This window comes from Zonotrichia albicollis, chromosome 14 (genome assembly GCF_047830755.1).
Source record: "Zonotrichia albicollis isolate bZonAlb1 chromosome 14, bZonAlb1.hap1, whole genome shotgun sequence".
In the NCBI taxonomy this organism is placed as follows: domain Eukaryota; kingdom Metazoa; phylum Chordata; class Aves; order Passeriformes; family Passerellidae; genus Zonotrichia; species Zonotrichia albicollis.
The window spans coordinates 3,787,987-3,811,130 of NC_133832.1; the positions used below are offsets into that span (position 1 = coordinate 3,787,987).

The window sequence follows — 23,144 nt, forward strand, 5'->3', positions numbered from 1 at the left end:
CAAAATAAACTGTGCCCTTTCTCCTTAAAATAAACATCCTCGGTATACTTACTGAAACCAGGAATGTGCCATTATTAATGATAATGTAGTGCAGGAGACAGCTTTTCTTAAGGTTACCCAAAATATTTTTGCTGCTCCATCAGATGTATTGTTAGAGCTCACCAAACCCAGAGCTGTGGTGCACCTGTTTTCTCTCAGACACATCTTATTTTTCTTCCTTGGAAGTCCCAGCTGGCGTCCAGGTTTTCTTAAATTGCTACCAGAGCTAATTGCTAAATTGCTACCAGAGCAATACCCAGAAGATGGGGAACTGCTTTGTGCAGCAAAAGGTGAACAAATGGACTCAGTGCACCAGAGTGGCCAAGGAGAGGCACAGAGCTGGTGCCAAGAGCAGCATGGGAGGGAAGAGGGGATGTGGCAGCCAGGAGGCAAGCACAGCAGTTCCAGGGGCTGAGTTTTGGGGGTGCTCAAAGCAGGAACATTTTCTGGAGGTTTGGGGGAGAAAGGAGTAGCTTGGGGCTAGTAAAGAGCTGGCAAACAGGTGGTTCTGTTGGGAGTCTCTCAGCTATGAAATCACAAACCCAGGGAAAATATTTACTGAGGGCCAGATTTGCTCCACCTGAAGGCACAGAAGGCAGTCTGGTTTTTTCATTGGTTTTTTATTCCTTTTGCTTGTTTGGATGCTCTGTGATATTATTCTAATATTATTTTTAGGTGGTTTCTCATTTAAGGAGACACTGGATTCAGCCTAATGGAATGGCTTCCCAGTCTCTGAGTGTTCTTCCCTTACAAAAAAAATAATTTTAAAGTAGTAACTGCTGCAGACCTGGCAGTAGAAAGAGCAAATGGCCAAAGCTAAGAGTAGGCAATGGTTTTGAACTTGGATCCAGTCAGGGAAGAGAAAGAGTTCAACTCTGTCAACAAAGTCATGACTTGGTAAAAGCTTTGTTGAAAGTCTTTCAGAGAAATTATTGACCACAAAATCATGTATAATGTTAAAACCAACAATAACAACCACTAATAGCCTGTTCTGAGGAGCCTATAATACTAAAATAATAGTGATAATTTAAAAATGTAAGTAAATCTGGGCAATTGTGCACACACAATGGAAAAGACTACTTTCCTGTGATATTAATCTCAAGAGGCAATATCAACATTTTCACTCTCTGGCTTCAGGAACCACATCAGGAAATCAAACAAATATTATCCCATGTGTGCAGAGAACTTCTTTCTTCTTGTAACAAGCAAACAAAAATTATTTTCTTAATAAACATTCAACAGACAAAAGCACTACTGAGAAAGATCATAAGAGTAAGAAAAAACCCTGTGATATTGATGACAACAAAAGCTTTCCTCCTTCCAGTCAGGAGTGGCTGGAATTGACACTCATGGCTTACCTGTGGCTGGTGCTGCACAGAGGCTGCTTTGCAAGGTGCTCTGTGGATGGGGCTGGAAGAGCCCATCATGCTGCTGGGACACCTTGGAAAATACCCACAAGTAATAAAAGCAAAGAAAGAGATGATGCAGCCAGACATATATAAGCTCAAAATGCCCAGTCAGGGCTAGACAGGGATTCTATTCCTATCCCTAAGAAGAAAATGGCTGTGTAGGAGAAAACTCCCAGGCTGAGAATTCCAAGACTTGTCATTTTTCAGCAAATACACCACTCAAGGGATTTCAGGGAGTACCCCTAGAGAGCCTGGGATGTGCTCCCTGAGTGCAGACCTGCACAGCCTGTTAGAATGTGCTGGGTATTAGAGGAGACAAAACTGGATGCAAGCCTCAGTCCCACCACACTGGATGTAAATTATTATCTCTAAGATCCTGAGCACGGTCAGATCATGTTAAAATTTGTCTGCATCATGCTCCCATTGATTTTACACGTGAAAGAAAGGTTGGGATATTGCATTAGCAAGGAAAAAAGCATTAGAGGTGGGCTAAAGAGTAATTCTGGGGTGGGTTCTTAGAAGTCTTCAACCCAAGGACCAGTAGTTGCTACCAGAATAAAGCACGCTGAAATCAGCACAGGGCAACTGTTGCATTTTTCTAAGCAGAGCAGTAACACTATATTTGTATTTGCCAGGTTTCCCACCCTCATTTTCTCCCTTATGTTGAGAATGGAGTCCTCACCATGCAGGGTTAGTCTCTCCTGTGAGGATCATTACATTGCCAAAAATAATAAACAAGCAATAACCATTTCAAACTTAGGAAGATTTAAAATGGGATTCAGGGAAATGCTTGTTCTCTGCTTTCATTTTCAGGAAAAAATGGAAAAAAATCTTCAGGGGAATTAAGGGGGAGAGGGCAATTCTTCCCTAGAGGTTCAAATATATCTCCCAGGCAGCACAAAAAAAATGTTGGTATTCTGTACCACCCAGTGCCTGCCCACTTCTATGCTTGATTACCCCGATAAATCAGCAAACCTGTTTGTTACAGACTCTCCTTCCATTACAGCTGCTGCTCTGGTTAACATCTTCTGAATCATCCAATTCATCAGGATCACATACATGGGGCTTTAATCCTTTGATTTTTTAAGTTACTTTGTTCTGAATTTTTCGCTTCATCCCCTTACTGACAGAGGAACTGGATAAAGATAAATAAGTCAGAGTAGCATTGTTTTTCTGCCCTGCTTTTTATTCTGCAAGGGGAATAGGAAGGGGGGAGAGGGTCGCTGTGCATTTCACAGTTCTTTAGTGATATCACTCAGTGTGATGGTGCAGCCTCAAATTTAAAGAGTCTAAAAACCAGTCCTTAACTTCTGAAGTACAGTCAGCTTCCTTGTGTTCTCCCAAACATTAAAATGTTATTTTTTTAATGTATATTAAATAGACAAATAACCTGGTGGTTATTCCAAGCCCTCCATCACTGCTATGCCTTTCAGTACTAATTTGTGTAAAAGGAACAAATCCAGGAATTGAGTTACAGCTGAAGTGTAATAGCTACATAAATTACAGGGAGTGTCAGAGTGGGAAGGGAAATGGGAACACAGCAGGTCAAACCCTCACTAATGGGCTCTCGAGCCATTCACCTGCTCAAATCCAAATCAGACATGAGAGTGCAGCCCTGGGAGCACACGGGAGAGCACACCCAGAGCACTGCTCCTCCCTGCATGATTTAGGATTGGTGCACACAAACACCCCCATGCTCATCCCCACGTCCCTGGCAGTCACTCCCAGCATGTGTCTGGTCTAACCCACCTGGGCTGATCCTGGGTTTGTGCCAAGTGAAAGTTGTACATGAGAGCAGTGACAACACAGAGCTGTCCCCCTTCAGGGGACTCCAGCAGCAAGGCCACCTCCTCCCCAGGGAGGGCTGGAGCAAAAACAAGGAGGTTCCTGAAGGATCCAGCTTCCCCCTCTGCCTGCCCAGCACTCAGCACATGGGAATCCCAGCCCCTCAGCATTGCCACAATATCATAATCAAATATAAATAATATATATTATTATAATGAATCATAATCACAGCTGTAACTGGGGGGAACACAAATCTCTAATGGTGTTAGTACATTTTTACATAGCACATGTATAGCACACACAAATGTGAGAAAATAAAGGTGATGACTAAACCTCAGATGCTTCCATGGTTTTATCTGACACCCTTTGTTTTGAAAACAGGACTGAGTATTTCTTTGTGGAAATACCCCTCTACAGAAGGTCCTGAGACTGAGTTGTTCCAATCTTAGCAACCTTCAGGTTAGATTGCAAAACTAATACACACTGTTTATGAGAACAAAAAGTGAACTTTGATAGAGAAGGAACATCTCTAATATTTTACATATCTCATGCTGGAGAAGCCTCACATCAATGTTTATAAATTCTTTAAGAAGAAAATACCACAGCCTTCCTTTTGGATCTTCTCACCTGCTTTTTTCCATCTTTTTTCTCTTCTTTCAGTAATGGCAAAACCTTATGTCATGGCAAGGAAATATTTTATTAAGCAGAATAATGGACTCAAGATCTGAATCCAAGGGTACCAAGGGAAAAGTAGCTGTCTAGCCATATTATGTCAGAAGGTATTATTTAGATAGATAGATAATTATAGGAACTATCTATCCCCTTATTTATCTAGTTCCTATCATTATGATCAATGATTTTGTTACTGAATAATTTCACAAGAGCCATAAAGAATCATGTATCCAAAAAGAAAATTCCATGCCATCCACAAAAATACAATTTCTGGCTTGTCATATTTAAGGTAGAGAAAGACAGGCAAAAAACCATGAATAAATGAAGAAAATAAAACATATACACAAGCCTTCCTTCAAAAATCTGGCTGATATTTGCTACAGAAATATTTAAATAATTGCCTCTAATTAAGTTTATCTCTGTTAAGCTCTCAATCAAAATATTTTATACTAAAGGCTTTGAGCTCTTGTGCTGGTTGGACAAAGTTGCACAGTATAAATCTCACTAGTGGAAAAGCCTAAAATAATCAACTAAACTTGAACAGAAAGAAGTTTGTGAAGGTCTTCAGTACCAAAGATATCTGGTTTTCCACAGTATCTCTCTACCCCAGAGCTTTCACTGAATTAAATAGATTGACAGAACAGGCAGCTGCATTAAAGCCATGAGAAATATGAAAATAAAAGCAGTATTTTAATTCTCAAAATCCAAGCACTGAGAACTGAGAAGACAATATTTCAGGACAAGGTTTCAGGAAAAGAGAGCACATTCCTTTTATCAGAAAATGTCACCTGCTTACTATTGTAGAAAAACTCCCTTTAAGAGAACAGAAAGATCCAAAAGGAGCAGCACCATGCAACATCCACCTCCAGCTGGGGAACAAACACAGGCCAGGGCCAAATAACAACTGTAGGGATAAAGAAACAAGACCCACACCAATGGGGACAGAAGCAGCACATGGAAAGGGAACATAAATAGTCCAGCAGGAACAATTCACAGACTGTGACAAAGCTTGGGCTGCAAACAGAAATGGCATTGCTCAGAAAGCAGACTGAGGAAGATGACACTGTTTTTTAGAATCATTTGTTAAAAATAAAGTAGAAGAAAAAAGCACAAATAGTAACATCTCTGAATATCTGACTTCAAAAATAGACATTGGACTTAGTAAATGTTGCTATTATTCTTTATACAACAGGGAAGACTTTTTAATTTTAAGTCTATAATTAGACTTCATTGGAAAGTTACATTGTAAGTAGAAGAAAATTGCCAAAGTTCTAATATAATGAGAATAGAACAATCTTTATTCAAGGCTGCTCTGGACATGTGTTGTATTTTAACAAGTACTTTGCACTGGAAAAGTTCTCAGTCACAGCAAATTTTTAGTACCATTGGAACCAGATATTTCAAAATATGTAGAGAAACAGATCATTGTAAAAGAGACATCAAAAGGTTTACCTTGAAGCTGTCCAAGGCATCCAAGTGCAGCAGGGATAAGAATAACACAGGCCTACTGCTGACCCCATGTCCCCCACCCCATGGGGCTGCTGATCTTGGAGTCCTCCCTGCGTGTCCCTGGCTGCTGGAGGCCCCAGTGAACCTTCATCCTCATCACATCATCATCATAACTCTGTGCAGTTGGCACTCTGTCTTGTGAGGAAGTCAGCACACATTGAGCTCACATATTGAATTTCCTTTCACCTCTCCAGAGTATGGTGTTTCCAGCTCAGGGTTAAGCTTGTTTGCAGTTCCTGGGGAAAAGGATTGCTGCAATTGCTGCTGTCTGTGCTGTGCATGGCTTGGGAACAAAGAACTCTGGTTTCTAGGGCTCTTGCAACTCTTTTAATAGTCACTCCCTCAATGAAAGTTTCCTGAAATCCAACCCTCAGATGTGAACCTCTTGAAAATAGGGGATGAACAGGCTGGATTTAAACTCTCTGAATCAAGTACCATGCTTCTTTGGTTTTAATTTATCCAGACTTTGATTCAGAAGAAACACAGAGCTGATTCCAGCATGACCAAACCAGAGTCCTGCCTTAGCAAACCTCATCCCATGCTGACAGGATCCTCTATGAGGGAGAAAGTTACTCCTGCAAGATTTGTGCCATCTTCTACTCAAATCATGCAAGGTGAAAGGCAGGATCTCAGCAGTCAGTAGTCCAGACTCAGCACATCAGTCTGAACATGCAGACCCAAGGTAAAAACCACCTATTCAGGACCTCTGCAATTCTACAGCACTGGGAACTGGACACTTCTGCAATCAACAAAGCCATAAGCACTTCATTAAAAATTAGTGTCTTCTCCCCTGCTCAAATGTAATTGCAATAATGTCAAGATATTCTTTCATATTATGCACTAGTGCAGACATTCCATAAACACCTAATCCTGCTCAGAAAACCTTTATTAAAGTTTAAATTTAGCTGCCATTCTCTGCTACTTTCCAGCAAGCCAAGGGACTCTCTCCAGAGGCAGTTCTGATTTTCCAGACAGTCGGGGTCTGCAGTGGTCAGACGAGAACCTGAACTTTGGGAGCTCTGCAGCATTCCCTCCAGTCATCATAAACCAGCTGTGATGGGTTCAAAAGGAAGTTGGATCAGATGGGACTCATGGGAAGTTACATCAGACCTTCATTTGCCCAAAGAAGGTCAGCAAGTCAGAGTGTTCAGAGAGAGCATGCAAAACATGGCACACATTGCAGGGTGTGGATAAAGAGGAAGGATCTTTCATAAGAAAGAAAAATAATTGACATGGTATATTTCATCTGACTGCAATTTTCCCCTATTTCCTGGACAAACCAAAGCACAGAGTAAGATAACAATTTGCACACATTCATGCACAGTGAGTGTATCAGAACACACATCTCTTGCAGGACACAGCCTCTCTGTTTCTCCACTGCCTGGAAAGGAATGACTAGAGACTCTGTACTCCTAAATCTCCTGCTTTCCATGTTACTGTGTTTGTGTTTGTTATCCTATTGCCTGAAAACTGGAGTGTTTCTGACTGCTGGTCTTTTTAGTCACAAAGCTGTTTGGTACCAGCTAGCTGGGAATTATTTACACCCCAGAGCTGATTTGTTGTCAGAGACACACAGAGTCCGCAGTGTGAAGCAGCAAGGCCTCCTGGCTGACTTCCCAAGGAAAAGGTGGATCCTGTTCTGGCACACCCAACACCTGTAAGGGACACTGATCTCATAGGGCAGGGGTGCTGGCCCAGCTTCTCCTGACATTGCATAAGGAGGTGGCTTCACTTCAGATTTGTAAGGGCTGGCAAATCCAACATCTACTCCAGATTCTCTGCAGAAACTCAGTCCTGAAGAGTGCAAAGCCCTGCACCTGGATGGAGGCAATCCCTGCTATCAGCACAGGCTGGGGTGTGCAGAGACTGAGAGCAGCTCTGCTCAGAGGAACTCTGGGGGTGCTCATGGATGAACAGCTGGACATTCCCTGGCCATTCCATGTGCACTGGCAGCCCAGAGAGCCAGCTGTGTCCTGGGCTGCACCACAGGCACTGTGGGCAGCAGGTGAGGGGGATTCTGCCCCTCTGCCCTGCTCTGGTCAGACCCCACCTGCAGAGCTGTGTCCAGCACAGGAAGGACATGGAGCTGCTGGAGTGAGCCCAGAGGAGGTTATGAAGATGTTCCAAGGGTGGGAGAGCTGGGGATGTTCAGCCTGGAGAAAATTCCAAGAGACCTTTCAGTACCTAAAGGTGGCCTGTAAGAAAGATGGGGACAGACTTTGTAACAGGTCCTGTGCAATAGGACAAGGTGCAATTGTTTTAAACTCAAAAAGGATGGATCTCAACTAGAAATAAGGAAGACATTTTTAATGCCAAGGACAGTGAAACACTGTCACAGGTTGCCCACAGAGGTGGTGGATATTCAAGTCAGGAATATTCAAGTCAGTTGGACGGGGCTCTGAGCAACCTGATGTAGTTGAAGATGCCCTTGCTCATTGCAAGGGGGTTGGACCAGATGGCCTTTAAGAGTCCTTCCCAATCCAAACTGTTCTGTGGGGAAAACCCCTGCCAGTCTGCAGGTAACAGCATTAACTCTGTTTGACAATGGAAAAGAAATTGAATTATCACTGGCTATTTGTTGCAAGGTGTCCTCTTTGCCAGATTTCTGTGCACTGTCAACACACACCAGAATTCTACTCTGCCCAAATCCTTGATCCAGGCTAATTGGCAGCAATGGAAAAGCTAAGCAGGCTTTGACAGCACAGCAGAAGTCACCCAATAATCCTTTCTGACAGCAGCACAGTCCCCTGACTACACCCAACTGGTGAATTTTAGGGGCAAATGCTCCCACAGACAGTCAGAGAAGAGTGACACCTATAAATCACACTGGTCCCTCCTTTTGCTCTGGAAAAATCAAGTTAAGAATCTCTGCCTTTCATCTCTTTCACCCCCCCACTGAAACTGCCAATAAATTGGCTTATTGCAGTTCTGCCTACGAATAACAACAACAATCCCTCCAGAAACCCCTTGTATTTGTCTCCCAGAAAACATGTTTGTGCTCAGCAGCTCTTTTCACATCAGTTACTGTAACACAGGAAGGTGGTTTTGTTCAGCCAAGACACTGAATGCAGGTTCATTAGGGTGAAAACTCACACTGATACTTAATAACCTCTCTAGGGTCTTCTTTTCCTATCTCAGTATCTTTAAAATCCTCTACAATATATGCAAGCCTGAATTCTCATAGCACTAGGAAAGCATAGCTGAGGTTTAGGGAGACCTATTTAAAATGAGAGATGAATGCACCAGAAATTCTATTCTGCTGTTGAAAGCACACTGACCTTGAGGCTCCCAATAATGTCCAGAATTAGCTTGTCAGCAGCCTGAAGATCCAATCTCAGTTTTCATGGAACTGTTCCCAGAGCAGGTAGATAATGCTCAATCTTCAAAGTAACTATGTCTCAAGTTTATCAAACAAGCAGGGAAAAAAAAAAAAAAAAAGACACACCAAAGGGCCTATTCACTAAACAGTGGCTTACATGAATCAGCCAAGCATGTGAAGATCTATTATTCTTGCTTGGGTGACATAAATGTTGCACTACACAGGGCAAGAATACAATTTGCAAGCAGATTAGGTGGGTTCGGCATGGCCAGAATGAATTATTTCAGCCTAGTCACAAATCTACTTTGAACATCTGAGTTTAGAACTGGATTCAAGTATTAAGTTCAGATTTGATTAGCAGAGACCAAGAACAGGAAAATTATGGAGAGAAAAAGAAAAAAATCTAATGAAAAATGTACACTATCTCAGTAGCTCAAGAAAAGCAAATTCCCTTAAGCCAGTGTAACACATGTTGCACGTTTCTAATTCATGAATGAAAAACTAAATGCTTCAGGGTTTATTTAGACAAAATTTAAACCTCCTCAAAGAAACAAAAAACTACAGCATAGGCTTGGCTCATATGAAACAGGCATAAAGGCCCCACCATAAGCACAGGCTTGGGTTGTGCTATTTCTTGCTGTTCCCACTTGGCATAATGAGAAATACTGTTACTGAGAGAAAAATTAAAACCACACCATTCACATCAGCAAATACCAATGCAAAGTAGCAGCAGAAACATTCTGGGTCAAAACTGCAGCCTGAATGCATTTGTTTCTATCTTTAATAATTATAATTATTATTATTATGGTAACATATTCTATTGAGGATATAAAACCAGAATCCTCTCCCAAGAAATGACTGATTGTCTCACTCCCAACTATCTCTGAGATTCCTTGGAAAGAATTTAAGGTACTCAATGCACAATTCCCTTTCATCTCAAAAAGTGTCAGACCCTGCAGAGTTGCAGGGGAATGTTTCACCACAACCTCACACCTCTCTCTGCACCTCCTGAGAGCCACTGCAGCTTTGTTGCAGAGAAAACACCTCTGAGCTTCAGGTTATGCTCCCAGGAACATTAAAGGACAAGTTAAAGGAATTGTGGTTCTGAGTCAATACCTATTGCACTCCAGTGGAAAGCTCTGCATTGGCTTTCTTCATGGTTCACTTTCTGCACTCTTTTCCAGGATTATTACAGAGATACAGGGCTAAGAGCTCCCTTGCTTCATCACTATCTCAACAGCCATAATGGTGTCAGTGTTCCAAATGCAGTTCCTGGGATGCATCCTTAGAAATACAAAAGGTTTTCTCAGGCTTGGCAGGTCTACTGATGTTTTATTTGCACAGACCCAGGGTTCACACCATGGCTCCAATCAGGCCCAAATGGCCTCCATCAGTTGGCATTTATTTCATTTAGTGCATGGCACCTACTAAACCCCTGGAGAAGTCACACTGAGAACAGTATTTTTAAAAAGTAGTGCTTATCTCTGAATTTGGGCATAGGTATAATGATCAAGACCCAAAGGAATTGCACTGCATGTGCACAGAAAGCAAATGAACATACCTTCTGAATTTGCCTCTGGTTACAGCACCCTGAACAACTACTGGCCAAAACTGTCTTACACACTTAATGTACTCAAGAATATAATACCTTGAAGGTGAAAAAAATTCACATTTTAGCCTAGATGGACCTCAGTGACTTTCTACCAAACAGGTATCTATCTTCCCAGGTTTTATATCAGTTTTAAGTAAAATTAAGGGCACCAAGTCTTGCTTAGTCATGACATTCTCAAAAACAAAACTGAAAAATATATACAGTATATATAAAGAGAAAACATAAGAAGCAACCATGGTTTTTTATCCATTCCCTAATTTTTTTACTTGAATACATGGGCCAAATCCTGCAAACCATCTTTATGGCCACCTCTTCCATTTACAAAGCCCCATGTCAGCTGCAGCAATTGAAAATGTAACTGAGAATAGAGCTGGTTTAAGGCCAGCCAAGCTGATACTTCATGTAATCTTTCACAGTGATGAGATCATATTCTACTACCAAGCTAACACTATAATCGAGATAAGTCCCAGTTTTAGAGGGGCCATGACTGGCACATTCCTTCCATCTGCCTTAAAGGAACAGTCCTGCTTCTACAGCAATCAAGTTTCTGATGTTTTTTCTATCATTCATTGGATTTTAGTGGGGGAAACTCCTTATTTTGCCATTACATACAAAAATAGAAGAGCAAGCTAATTCAATAAATAGAATATTTTTGAAATCCTAGATCAGGTTTTAGGTTGAGTAAATTTAGCTAATTTCCACAGTGGCCCACAGTCTGCTTAAACCTGAGCATGTGGCTGCCTCAATATCCAGGAAAGGATTTTTAAGAGCAGCTCCCTTTCTGTCTTCTGCAGGAGGCTCTGCTCACACAACCCCTGAAGACCTGGCACTGCTGCCTACCCAGCTTCACCCAAGCATATTTAGTTGTCAATCTACAAACAGGCAAATGTGTTTGTAATTAACAGAGTCCTTCATTTACTGTATATAAATCAGGAAAAAGGAAAGATACTGTTCAATGAAGACAGCTATCAAAGGAATTACTTTGCTTCCAATTAGGTTCATAAGGCAAAAGCCTTTTCAATGACCAGTTTCCGTTGGATCTAACGAGATGCTCTCATTTGTTTTGCAGGGGTCCAAAGATTAGCCCTTCATTAGGGCAAAGTTAAGTGAAATGGCTAATTTAAAACTCATTCCCCTACTCCATAGATTTTTGTCTTCCTTTTAACTGAGAGGATTTGCTGGTAGGTCATTTATCTTCTCTGACAGATGCTGCCATTTAGCTCTGATCACTTTGGAAAGTGCACACACACTCAAAAGCAAGATTTCAAGCAAATTCTATGTCATGGAAACAAGAAAAAAATGAGTTTCATAATGGTGTTTTTTTTCTAAGACATTATCCTGCCACAGTAATTAGCCAGCTATATTCTGCTTGTTACAAACTCTCCTTCATTTTCCTTTATCCCCTGTCTGCTTTATATTTCAGACATAACACTTATAAACTTAGCAATCACTCCAACAGGCACAGTCAGTACTTGACAGAGCAGATGGATTTCCAAAAAGCTCTTATGAAGCACTCTGGAAATTCAGGTAGGTAGACTTGACACACAACAAACTTACTTTCAAAAATTATTACTTAAAATAATTCCAAATGAAAACCAGTAAATCTCATAATTTGTGGCCCTTAGCAAAATATTTTTTTCAGTTGAGAGAACTCTTTTTTTTTGGTGCAAATATATTTCAGAAGGTTTCAATAAGGAAGAAAACAGCTACTTCCACAATCATATATGAAGGAAAAACTTCCCTACCCTAACTGGGCACAAGAATTGCTTCCACCCACCCAGACTTGTCCCACTTCACTTCCTGGCTCCAATGGCTGAAGCCTGGGTGCTCTGGGAAACCTCTGCAGAGGCAGCAGCCACATTCAGGCAGGTGAAAAACAAAAGAATGATCTTTCTCCAGTTCTTGGGCATCCTTGCAAGTGAGCCATGCTGCTCCTCACTGCAGGAATGAACCCAGCCATTGCCACTGGCCCACTCTCACCACACAAAAGGCCCTCGACAGCACACAGTGATCACACCTTGCCTCTCCCAGCTTTGAGAGTTTCTCCCTCACCCAGAGGAAAGCTGAGCCCAAAGACACTGCTGCTGTTTCACAGCCATGTGCTATTTGATTAAATCCCCATTTGTTGTGTTCCTTTGCCACCTCTTTTCTCAAGGCTGTATCTCTCACACAGCTGTTCCACATTGACTTGGGGAATTCATTTGGAGACTCAGGGAAGCAATAGCTTGGCAATTCCTGCACGGCAAAGGCAAAGCTGAAATGCCTTTACACAGCACCTGCTGAGGGGACCTTTTACTGCTTTCATAATATGGAACAGCAATCTGGCCCCAAGGGGAGGATTTTGCTATACACATGCAAAACCCCAGGTTCTGCCTCATTATAGTTATTGGCCTCCCAATTAACTTGCTTCCTGTGAGAGCTGGGAGGAAGGCATTTTGCTTACTGAGATTTCAGGCTCTACAGTTTGTGAAGTCTTTTGCCTTAAGGACTGTGTATATCCCTAATTGGTGTTTGTCACTAGCGATTCAAAACTCTTTTCCTAGGCCAGTTTCTATGCACAGCATCACACCCACTTTTTACAGATAGGTAAACTGAGGCACAGGCCAGAACATGATAGTGCAGCATGTCCATAATCCAGCCCTGAAGGTTCGAGGCACTGTGTGCAACCTGCCTCAACACAGCTTCTCTGATTGCTCAGGTATGCAATAATTATTTGTACATGGCTTTAATAAGGACTGTCAGAAACACCCATTCCTGGAAATGTTCTGTGTTTGAGAAATAACTGGGATGCCCAGTGCCCTGTGAGTTTAATCTAGGCCATCTAAAATGTCTTTCTGCTACATCACCCAGAATCAGCCATTGGCAATAGCATCAGCAACAATGGGATATTTCACTTGTAATTACATTAACAAACATAAAAATGCCTGATATAAAAGTTATCCTCTAAATAAGCTGTGTAATACTTGCAGACTATTTAATACAAGCAGCATCTGTGATGCAGCACATACCTACAAAGTGTTAAACAGTGCTACTGTAGTAAAACTGTCAGCCTTGATTATTTAAAAGGTGTCTACCTGCAGGCTTTGCTTTCATTCCCTGTTGTTGTTAGTACATCCCACATGTCTGACCAGACTGGCCAATGCTCTGTTCATATTACACTTGGCCCCTGTTCCTCATTTATCAGGCACAGAGACAAAAGCTTGGCTTCCCCTTTCTGAACAACAAAGATTTATTCTTGATGGCATCCCTCTGCAGTCAAATAAAATCCTTGTATGCATTTCTCAACAAATCCACACCAATGCCATAAACTGACATGAATGTTACAGCCAAGACAATCACTACTTGTTCTGATAAAAGATGGGGATCCTGCAAGTGCTGCAGTTGATTTAACACATAATAGAGTTGACATTGCATGAGCCATAGTTTCCAAGCTCCCTTGCTCCCTCCTGTCCACCTCTTTCCTTCAAGTTTTTTCAGTTCTGCAGCCCCCATCTCATTGTGCACATCTGCAACTCTCATTTCACCTCATGTCTAGTCCGTATTAGTTCCTTGCATCACTGAAAGCAGGAATGCTACCTAGTCAATCTCTGCAGCAGAGCTAAACAGTTTATGCAGCCTTCACACCGTGGCAGAAAAAATGTTTATGCAATTTTTGTGTTTCTATAAAACATGAACATGCACGAAGTGATATGGGCTTATTGTCCCTGGTGGACTTGGGGAGTAAAATACTCTTAAATGTTCCAGAACCTGTCCTTTCACAACCACTAAAATAACTTGAAAGTTTAAAGGGAGCTCTGCCTGATTCAGCAGCTTTTAGCAAGAGTTTTTAAAAGCAAAACATTAAAATAAATACAATCTAGATTACACTTGATGTGAACCTAAAGGTGAGATTTATATTGCTTATCCGTATGAATTAGGCTAGACAAAATTTTAAATACAATTTTGCATGCCTCGGAGAGACAGAAAGATAAAGATTTAATTTTCTCTGAATGGGCCATTACTAGCTGTGAAATTGCTCGCTGTTATCTACAGCAAAGCTCTTTGTGGTCTAGCTGTATTTGTTCTGCATAATGAACAGAATGCCAGTGGTTTCCATCTCCATACAGCTCCTCACTCCGGGCACTCCACAGACACGGCTGACTACCTTTGCTAGTTAAAAATGGAGTTACCAGAGGCAAAGAAGATTTAGCGGTCAAAACCCAAGTCTGCGGCAGAGTCAAGAATAGAATTTCAAGCTTCTAAACTATTCCCAAAGGCCTGGTTTAACCACTACACAGCACTGCGCTGGCAGGGTGCAACCACAGGTCGAGCTCCGCGCCAGAGGGAGAAGCCGTCTCTGGTGCTGCGAGCTCCACGCGCGGTGCCGAGCATTTCCTTCCCATCCCCCAAAGCTTTACGGAGCTTTTCGTGTGTGTCACAAGAGAATAAATGCCTGAGACATTATCTGCCCATTCCAAGAGTTCGGAGAATGTGTATGACATCATGGCCATGACTCCCCCACTAATCACATTATATGCTGTTTAACTTAACACTGCTAAGCTTTGTCTGATAACATTGTAAATACCATTTTATTGCAAATTAGATTATACAAACCTCCTCAGAGTTTAGGTCAGTTCTTGCGTGAGGTCCTTGTACCCCTTCCTCTCTACTACCCCAAATTGAATCATTTGGTGCCTAAACTGAGGCATTTCTCCAGAAGGAAGCATGAGAAGAAACAATGGCTAAGTCGGCACAACAGATTGCAGTGAGTGGACAGAAGACTCCACACATCTGTTCTTTTTTTCCTCTCTTTCCTTGGACTAAAATCAATAGGTTTTGTTTTTCCCTTGAAGCTGTCTGGATTTCATTACAATATTCCTGTGAGGTAGTGTATATCTGAGATCTATCATTTCCTTCTATGAAGCCTAAGATGAGTTACACCAGTTGGTAGCCACAGTGTTGTTCTCCTGCCCTTAAGGTTTCAGATTTGTTTACAAAGGAAGCTGCAGAAGTGTTATTTTATTTTAATTTTTTCATTTGATTCTGATTTTTCTAATGACAGAACCAGACTCCAACTACACTAAACCAAAGCATGATCTTCAAAGCCATTGCCACACTGATGCTCCCAAGTTTTTGAGTAGGATACTTGAATTTTCATATTTTGACTAATTTAATGCTGAGGGAGATATCTGAGAAATTTCTAACATTTTAGAAAACTTCAGCAACAGGATTTCCCAACACTACTGCATGAGAAGATGCCCCTCATCTTTTTTCCCAAATTTTATCAAGGCCATAAATAATTCATGCTATTAAAGCAGAAGTTTGAGAATCCAGACTTTGCTTGTTGCTCAGGACCCTACACATCCTCAGGGTAACTTCCTTGCAGGACATGGAGCTAAGGAATGCTAAGGGAAGCAAACACAATCCAGGTGACTGCTGAGACCAAAGCACAGCGAACACAATGCCAGTAAGGCACCAGTTAACTGTGCTCAAGACAGATCCTCATGTCCTTGAGCAAAGCACCTGGCTCCTGCATTCCTGCATGCTCCCATCTGGAGAAAGGCAACAGCAACGCTGCACAAACACAGCAAAGGATGCTGTAAAATAAACATTTTGAGATCTCACATGAAACTCAGTCTACCAGAACTGTGATTACTAAATACTGCATTTATGAAAGGTTAAGGGTATAGAAACTAGGTTCTGTTAACTCCTGATTTCTCAGGACAGATTTTAAGGAAGCTCACGTTATGAAACTCAAGTGGCTCTCCTGAAAACAAACATTTCTGTGGGTGTCTTGGGATGCAAGCAGATCTGAGCTCTCTTTACTGTGTCCTCTCTATCCTTTGGCTGTTTGCAGAACTCATCACAAGTACACCTTACAGTGTTTTTCTCAGCCCATTCATTCCACTCTCCACAGAGATCTAGAGATGAAGCATCATGATTTGTGGGGCAGTTGGTTGCTTGACTGTGGAATTATTTCTGTAACCAAGTTTGCAAAGTACCTAGATGCCTTTTTAATGCTGCATTTTAATTACCTGATTCATTAGAGAAAAGAACCAATTTTGTAAGGTATGCTGAATTAATACACAGAAAAGAATAATTACAGAATAATTATCAAATCAGGTTATTTGTGTTTTTCAAGTTTTTATGTGTGTTTTTATAAGCATGCTACACAAATTAACCCAGTACTGTACAAAGGAACTTGAATAATGTTATTCACATGAACAGCAGTAGAGCTGGAATGCCTCACCAAAAATGCACAAACTGGAGCCTTTCAGCATAAGTAGGAGACAGGGGTTTTTTGTTTTACTTTATTTTTCCCTTTTTCGTCCCTCTATTCTTTATTTTAGGATGTCCCATCTAATCATCCACTTCTAGAATAGCCCTGAGTTCAGATTCCTAACTCCACCTCACACACCAATATATTTCAGTTTTAGTCTCCAGTGAGAGAAGCAGTGTCATCCCTAAAGACAGATACAGAGATACTGGGCCAAAAGTCCCAAAGCAACTTGACCACAGAAAATTACAGCCTCTGTTCCACTGTGTAAATCTGTGCCTTGGCCTGAACAGTCACAGCACCAAGAGCTGCCTAAGGCATTGAAAAGACAGTCCCAGGTGAAAAGGTGATAGCAAGAAAACTCAGTGAATCTTTGTACTGATGTTCAATGCAGACACCTACAGCTCTTCTGCAAGGAGAATGAATTTAAGGCAGCAGCACAGATGAAAATAACACAATATTATGAGGATTAACTGATGATCCCCACAGGTATCCCATGGGAAATTGCCAGGCCATTAACTTTGGTATGAAATGCAGGTCATGAACAAGCCCTACTGCAAGAATGAGAGAATAAGTGACAGAACTGGTGATCATGACCAAGAGAAAGAAATGTTTGACGTCAGGAATGTGGGAGCTCCCTGTAGACTCAGAACAGGGTCTGTGATGTGTCTCCTGCTGCTTCACAATCCATAAATGATCTGGAAATGCTGTGGGTAGGTGGCTAATAATACAAAGCCAGTAGGTGTTAAAATAGCAAATTTAACTCTAAGTCCATGGATAAAAAATAATGGATAAAAAAGGAAAAAGCCATTCTTGCCATACTTTAAATCCTCTATTACCAGTAATGAAAGAAATCTTGGAGAAGTGGATCATTGTCCAAAAAGACCAGCACAGTGTCAGCTGTAAGCATTTGGGGAAAACTATCCTGTTAGGAATTTTTAGAAGAATGAGAACAAAGCAGAAAATGGTATTATTCCTCTGAATAAACCCACAGTATGCCCATCTCTTCAATACTGAGCACAGTTTTAGTAACTGGGGAAATACAAAGCCACAGAAAGGGTAAGAAGCATAATGTACCAAAGCTGCACATGAGGTGTTAGAAAGCCTTAGCACAAGGAAAACCTAAGCAAGCCAGAGCCTTTCAACATGGAAAACAAGGATAATAACAATCAAGTTCTAGACAAGCTCTTACAGCACAGAAAAGGTAAACAGCAATGATTATTTTAAAGTATTCTTAACAGAAATAATAGGGAACCAACTCAAACTGGCAGGCAGCAAGCGGGTTCAAAAGCAAACAGAAGGAAGTTCATTTTCACACAATGCCTAATGATGTTGTGGAACTCATTGCCACGGGATGTTATGGCAGCCAAAAATACAAGTGGGTTTTTAAAAAAAAGATTAGACAATTTTATGAAAAAAGGTCCATCAAGGAATATCAACAACAATGATACAGCTGCAGCCTCCAGCTCAGGAAGGTCTCTAAACCAGAAACCACTGGAAGCTGGGAGGGTTTACCAAAGGAAGTATCACTCCATACTCGTCCTGTTTTCCATATACAAGTTATTAGCCATTATCAAGAGCAGGATATGGGGCTAGACAGAACCTTGCTGTGACTCTTTTTTGTATTTGACTAATACTCACTGATGCAAATATAAACACACACCCCACCATGGTCACGGACAATTCCATAAGAAGCTGCTACAGTTAAAAGGTGCACACTTAGAAGAGTAACATTTTAAAGGACAGCATTTTTTATTTGAGGAGGACCAGAACCAGTTCTTGCATTTAATTTCATGCATTCTGTATTTTCCAGAGAGGAGCTGCAGTTGTTTTTATTCCCCAATTACAGCAAAAGAGGCAAGCTCCAATTGAGAACCAGCTCCAAATGTCAGCTGCTGGGCCTAATGACTCAGTGGCCTTGTAATTCTAGCTCAAATCCCCAGAAAAAAGTTACAAGTGGAGACAACAGTATTATGCACCACTTTACCCCAAGAAAGGAGCCTTCCCCATTCCTCAGTCAGCATCCAACACTTGGAGATGTATTAACATGAATAATTTGAGTCAGGATTCAAACCTGTCCTCAGCCATGCCAAGGAACCTACAATTTTCAAGAGGGACAGAACCACGGCAAAATAACTTACCTGAGGGTCAGCAAAGCTCCCCTGTTCATTTACACATTATGTTCATTTGCACATATTTGTCCCTGACTTGTTCCCCTAAAGACTGCAGATCTCAGCTACAACAATCCTCTCCAAACAAGAGTTTTCATGAGCCAGAGTTGAGCCAGAACAGTTCTGCTTTTTACTGTTAATCCATACTGGGATAATTAAAACAAACAGATGCATGTTTGACACCAAAATACCAATAACTGGAAGAGCTGAGTACTTCCTCTTTTGAAAGTCACATCATTTATCTAGGCATCTGATTCCAAGACCCAGGTAGGCAAGTTCAGACCTTTATCCCTTAGACTCTTACCTTCATTCTGTGACCAATTCTAAACATGTGAAAACCCCATATTTTACACCTAGTTCTATACCTTGATGGAGATTCTGTTGCCTTCCAGTAGGAATCCTTCCACAAGGCAGAGCAGTGAGATTCCTCAGGTCAAGCACTCAGGTTTGTCACAGGCTTGTTAACTCAGTATCCAGCCCAAACAGGGTCTGTGGCCTGGAAGTGGTGCTGCAAAAATGATAATAATAGTAGCTTAAGTAAAACCAATCAAAGATAAAAACCAATAAACCATCCTCTGCTCCCCTTAAGAAAATTTGTTTATTCACCCCCTCACAAAGGAGATTGCCCTGTTTATCTGCCCGGAGAGCTCAGACATTCCTTGCATGTGCAGCACAGATGGTCACCACACCACAAAAGGCAGAAAGGCTCACAGTGGACGTGTCTGGTTTCTGGATATACAGAAACCTGGTCAGAGCTTCTGCTCCAGCAGGGCTGCTATGCATCCAAAATCCCAAACAAATGCAGAAAGCCATCAATATCCTTTGGACAACAGCTCTTAGTGGAAAAGGAGACCGTCCAGGGAAAAGGAGCTGAACAGTGACCTTGGTTGTGTCTTAATTAATTAGTGTACATAGATTGTTGTAAGATCCCAAGGTGGGAAGTGCTAAGGAAGCAGAAGTATTATTTATTAAAGCTCAAGGCTCTGTTGTTTCTTTTCCTCAGATATTCTTCACGTCTGTTTTTGCATTCATGGCCATTGCTACTTCAAATTATTTCAGCTGTCTTGCTCTTTTCTGTACCACATGGAATAGCCCCAGGCAGAGGATATGCAGTATCTAGTAGCTCAGATACTGGCTTGGCTCATTGCAGTTATTTATCTTATTCTTTTCTAATTTATTTACTGTTCGGATCCCAGTCCTGCTCTTCCTTTGATTTTATAGCCAGACACCAAATGTGGCTACTCTCCATGGACAGAAATTACTCTGACAGTAAATGCCATTAATATTTTTACTACCTCACTAAGTACACTTCTACAGCATGTGGAAGGAGTCTGCAAGGTCTGTTTTAGGAAACTGGGTATAAAAATCATTGGTAATTCTTCTGAAAACTGAAAGAGCAGTTTGGCAGTAGCCATTTTAGTTCCCAAGGTGGGCAATACAAACTGCAATCAAAGAATAAACTTGGGGAACTGAAAATCAACTGAAACAAAGCTGAGCAGAAAGGTAATTTTGTAACACTCTTATGTTCAGTGACACAAACTGTGCATAAGTTTTTGTCCTCCTTTTAGAAATTACTGAGTGCAGAACTGTGTTCTATGTCATAGATAAAAAAATCACTGAGCTTGTTTCTGCTTTTGGAGGAGTCATTCTAGCTTTCAGTACTTAAAATACATCCCTCCTTCTCTTCAAAAACACAGGGCACAAATCTCTGCTTTTTTCCTCAGCTTAGTAAAAACATAAATAAACCAGGAAATTAAAGACAAAAAGAAAAAGAAAAAAAGAAAGATGAGAAAGATACCTTTTCCACATCCTGTTGTGCCTAAATAGAACATGTTGTAGCAGCATGTAGGATTTCTCAATAAAATGTATCGCGGGACACTTCAAAAGCTGACCATAATCAGGAGAGTTAAGTGAGGAATGCCTGCTTGGATGGGGGATTGTGCTGCTTTTGTTATACATTAGTTAAGCACGAAGGTTTGTGGGTTTTTACTTTATCTTGGATTTTACTGTAGTGTAATTGAACTCTGTTACCTTTTTCAGTTTCCTAAGTGTTCCACTAAGTGCTTGTGTGGATTTGGGTTTAAGGATATTGTAGACAGATCCAGAGGAGATTGAAGTCAGTGGCAGAGGCCTCTGCAGAGTTTGGCTAGTCCTGCCCTGCGGAAACTAGGTCTTCCTTCTTCCTAATCCCCCTGGGATCAGCCCTCAGACATGTGCAGAAATAAGGATTCCAAACCATGAATTTGCTATGGATCCACAGGCAAACCTCACACTTACATCAGCAAAACCAGGTTTCACAGAAAAGTGTCTTTGATTGTAGTAGGATCATTCACTTTACATTAATCTTATGCATTAAATTCATAGCCTTTACAGGATTACATCCCTAAGAGTAATTCCAGGTTTGGGGTATCCTGTCAGCTGTGTCTGGCCCCTCCCCATCTTGGACCTCTGTCAGTTTCACCAAAACACAATTTATTTCCTTCAGTTACCTCATCACACCTGAATCTTCATACAGATACTACAGCAATAAAACCGTTATTTTTGCATTGGGATGCTTGAACTCCTCAGACAGTGGTATCTCCATGTAACCAAACATGATAAACAAATGGTCAACAAACTCACTTCGGTAGATTTTACTACCTCTGAAACAGCCTATACTTCTATAAAAAACATAAGTTTTTTAAGGCTTCATGTGTCAAATTCTGCATCAATGCCCCTATAATGGCCACAGCTCTGACAGAAAAACCACCCCAAACCCCATTTAAAAACCAGGCTCCTCATCCACTGCAGACACATGACAGGCGTGTCACATCCCTGGATCACAATTTCCTTCACGTCTTCACAAGAGAACGCTGCCTGGGGCTGGGGGAAAGGACCTGCAAGCAGGGACCTTTTTAACCCTCCCTCTGGGGTAATGTGGGGAGCAGCACCTTACTGAGGGGAAGAGACCTGCTGAGGGGAGACCCAGCATGGCGGGAACCTAGCTGAGGGCAGACCCAGCATGGCGGGAACACAGCTGAGGGGAGACCCAGCATGGTGGGAACCCAGCTGAGGGCAGACCCAGCGTGGCGGGAGAGACCCACCATGGCGGGAACCCGGCTGAGGGGAGACCCAGCATGGCGGGAACCTAGCTGAGGGCAGACCCAGCATGGCGGGAACACGGCTGAGGGGAGACCCAGCGTGGTGGGAGAGACCCACCATGGCGGGAACCCGGCTGAGGGGAGACCCAGCATGGCAGGAACCCAGCTGAGGGGAGACTTGCCATGGCGGGAACCCAGCTGAGGGGAGACTTGCCATGGCGGGAACCCAGCTGAGGGGAGACCCACCATGGCAGGAACGCAGCTGAGGGGGGGAAAACTCAGCATGGCGGGAACCCGGCTGAGGGGAGACCCAGCATGGCGGGAACCCGGCTGTGGGGGAGAGATTTTGTCCCCATGGCAGGAGGAATCCACTGTGAGAGAGACCCTCTCCAAGCTGAGAGACCTGCTGAGGGAAGACCCGTCATGGCAGAAACCTCCTGATCGGAAGAGACTTTCTGAGGGGAGAAGCATGCTAAGGGGAGATCCACCATGGCGGGAACACTCTGAGGGGGAATCTACTGTGGGGGAGACACATTGTGGGAAGACTCACCATGGGATACACTTGCTGAGAAAGAAACCAGCTAAGGGGAGAGACTCTCAGGGGAGACCCACAATGGTGGGGTAAGAGCACATCCATAGTGTGGGAGACACTCTCTGAGGGGAGAGACCTGCCATGGCAGGAACCCCCTGAGCAGGAATCTACTTGTGAGGAGACACCCATTGGAGGGGTGGTCTATTGACCATGGGAGAGACTTGCCAAGGGAAGAGATGCACTGAGGGGCAACTCACAATAGGGGGAACACACTGAGGTGGAGATCATTTCTGAGGGGGGAGACTAGCTGAGAGAAGACTCACCATGGCGGAGACCCTCTGAGGGAGAATCCATAGCGGGAAGATACTCTCTGAGGGGAGAGACCCATTATGGCGGGAACCCACTGAGAGCATATCCACAGTAGGGCAGACACTCTCCAAGGGGAAGGACCTGCTGAGAGCTTAGATCTGCCATGGGATGGACTTTCTGAGGAAAGAGACCTGATGAGGGGTCCCACTGAGGTGGGAACCCCCTGAAGGAAAATCCACTGGGGAGAGACTTTCTCAAGTGACGGACCTGCTGAGTTCTCTTCCACCACATGGTAGACTTGCTGAGAAGAGACCTACTGAGAGAAGTTGCGAGAGAAGATTTGATGGAGAAGAGATCCGCTAAGAGGAGAGACATACTGCAGAGAGATCTGCTGAAGTAAGAGACCAGATAAGGGAACAAACCCGCTGAGATGAGGGGGACCTGCTGAGGG

At 42.5% G+C, this 23,144-nt stretch overlaps 1 long non-coding RNA gene across 1 annotated transcript in view; it reads right to left on the minus strand.

Annotated features, from left to right (window-relative positions):
- The window catches only part of LOC141730903 (uncharacterized), a 71,495-nt gene extending 52,235 nt beyond the window's left edge, over positions 1–19,260 (minus strand). Inside the window, exon 1 of the long non-coding RNA XR_012582757.1 lies at positions 19,138–19,260. This is a non-coding gene — a long non-coding RNA (uncharacterized LOC141730903). The remainder of the gene's footprint in view (positions 1–19,137) is intronic.
- Between the last annotated feature and the right edge of the window lie 3,884 nt (positions 19,261–23,144).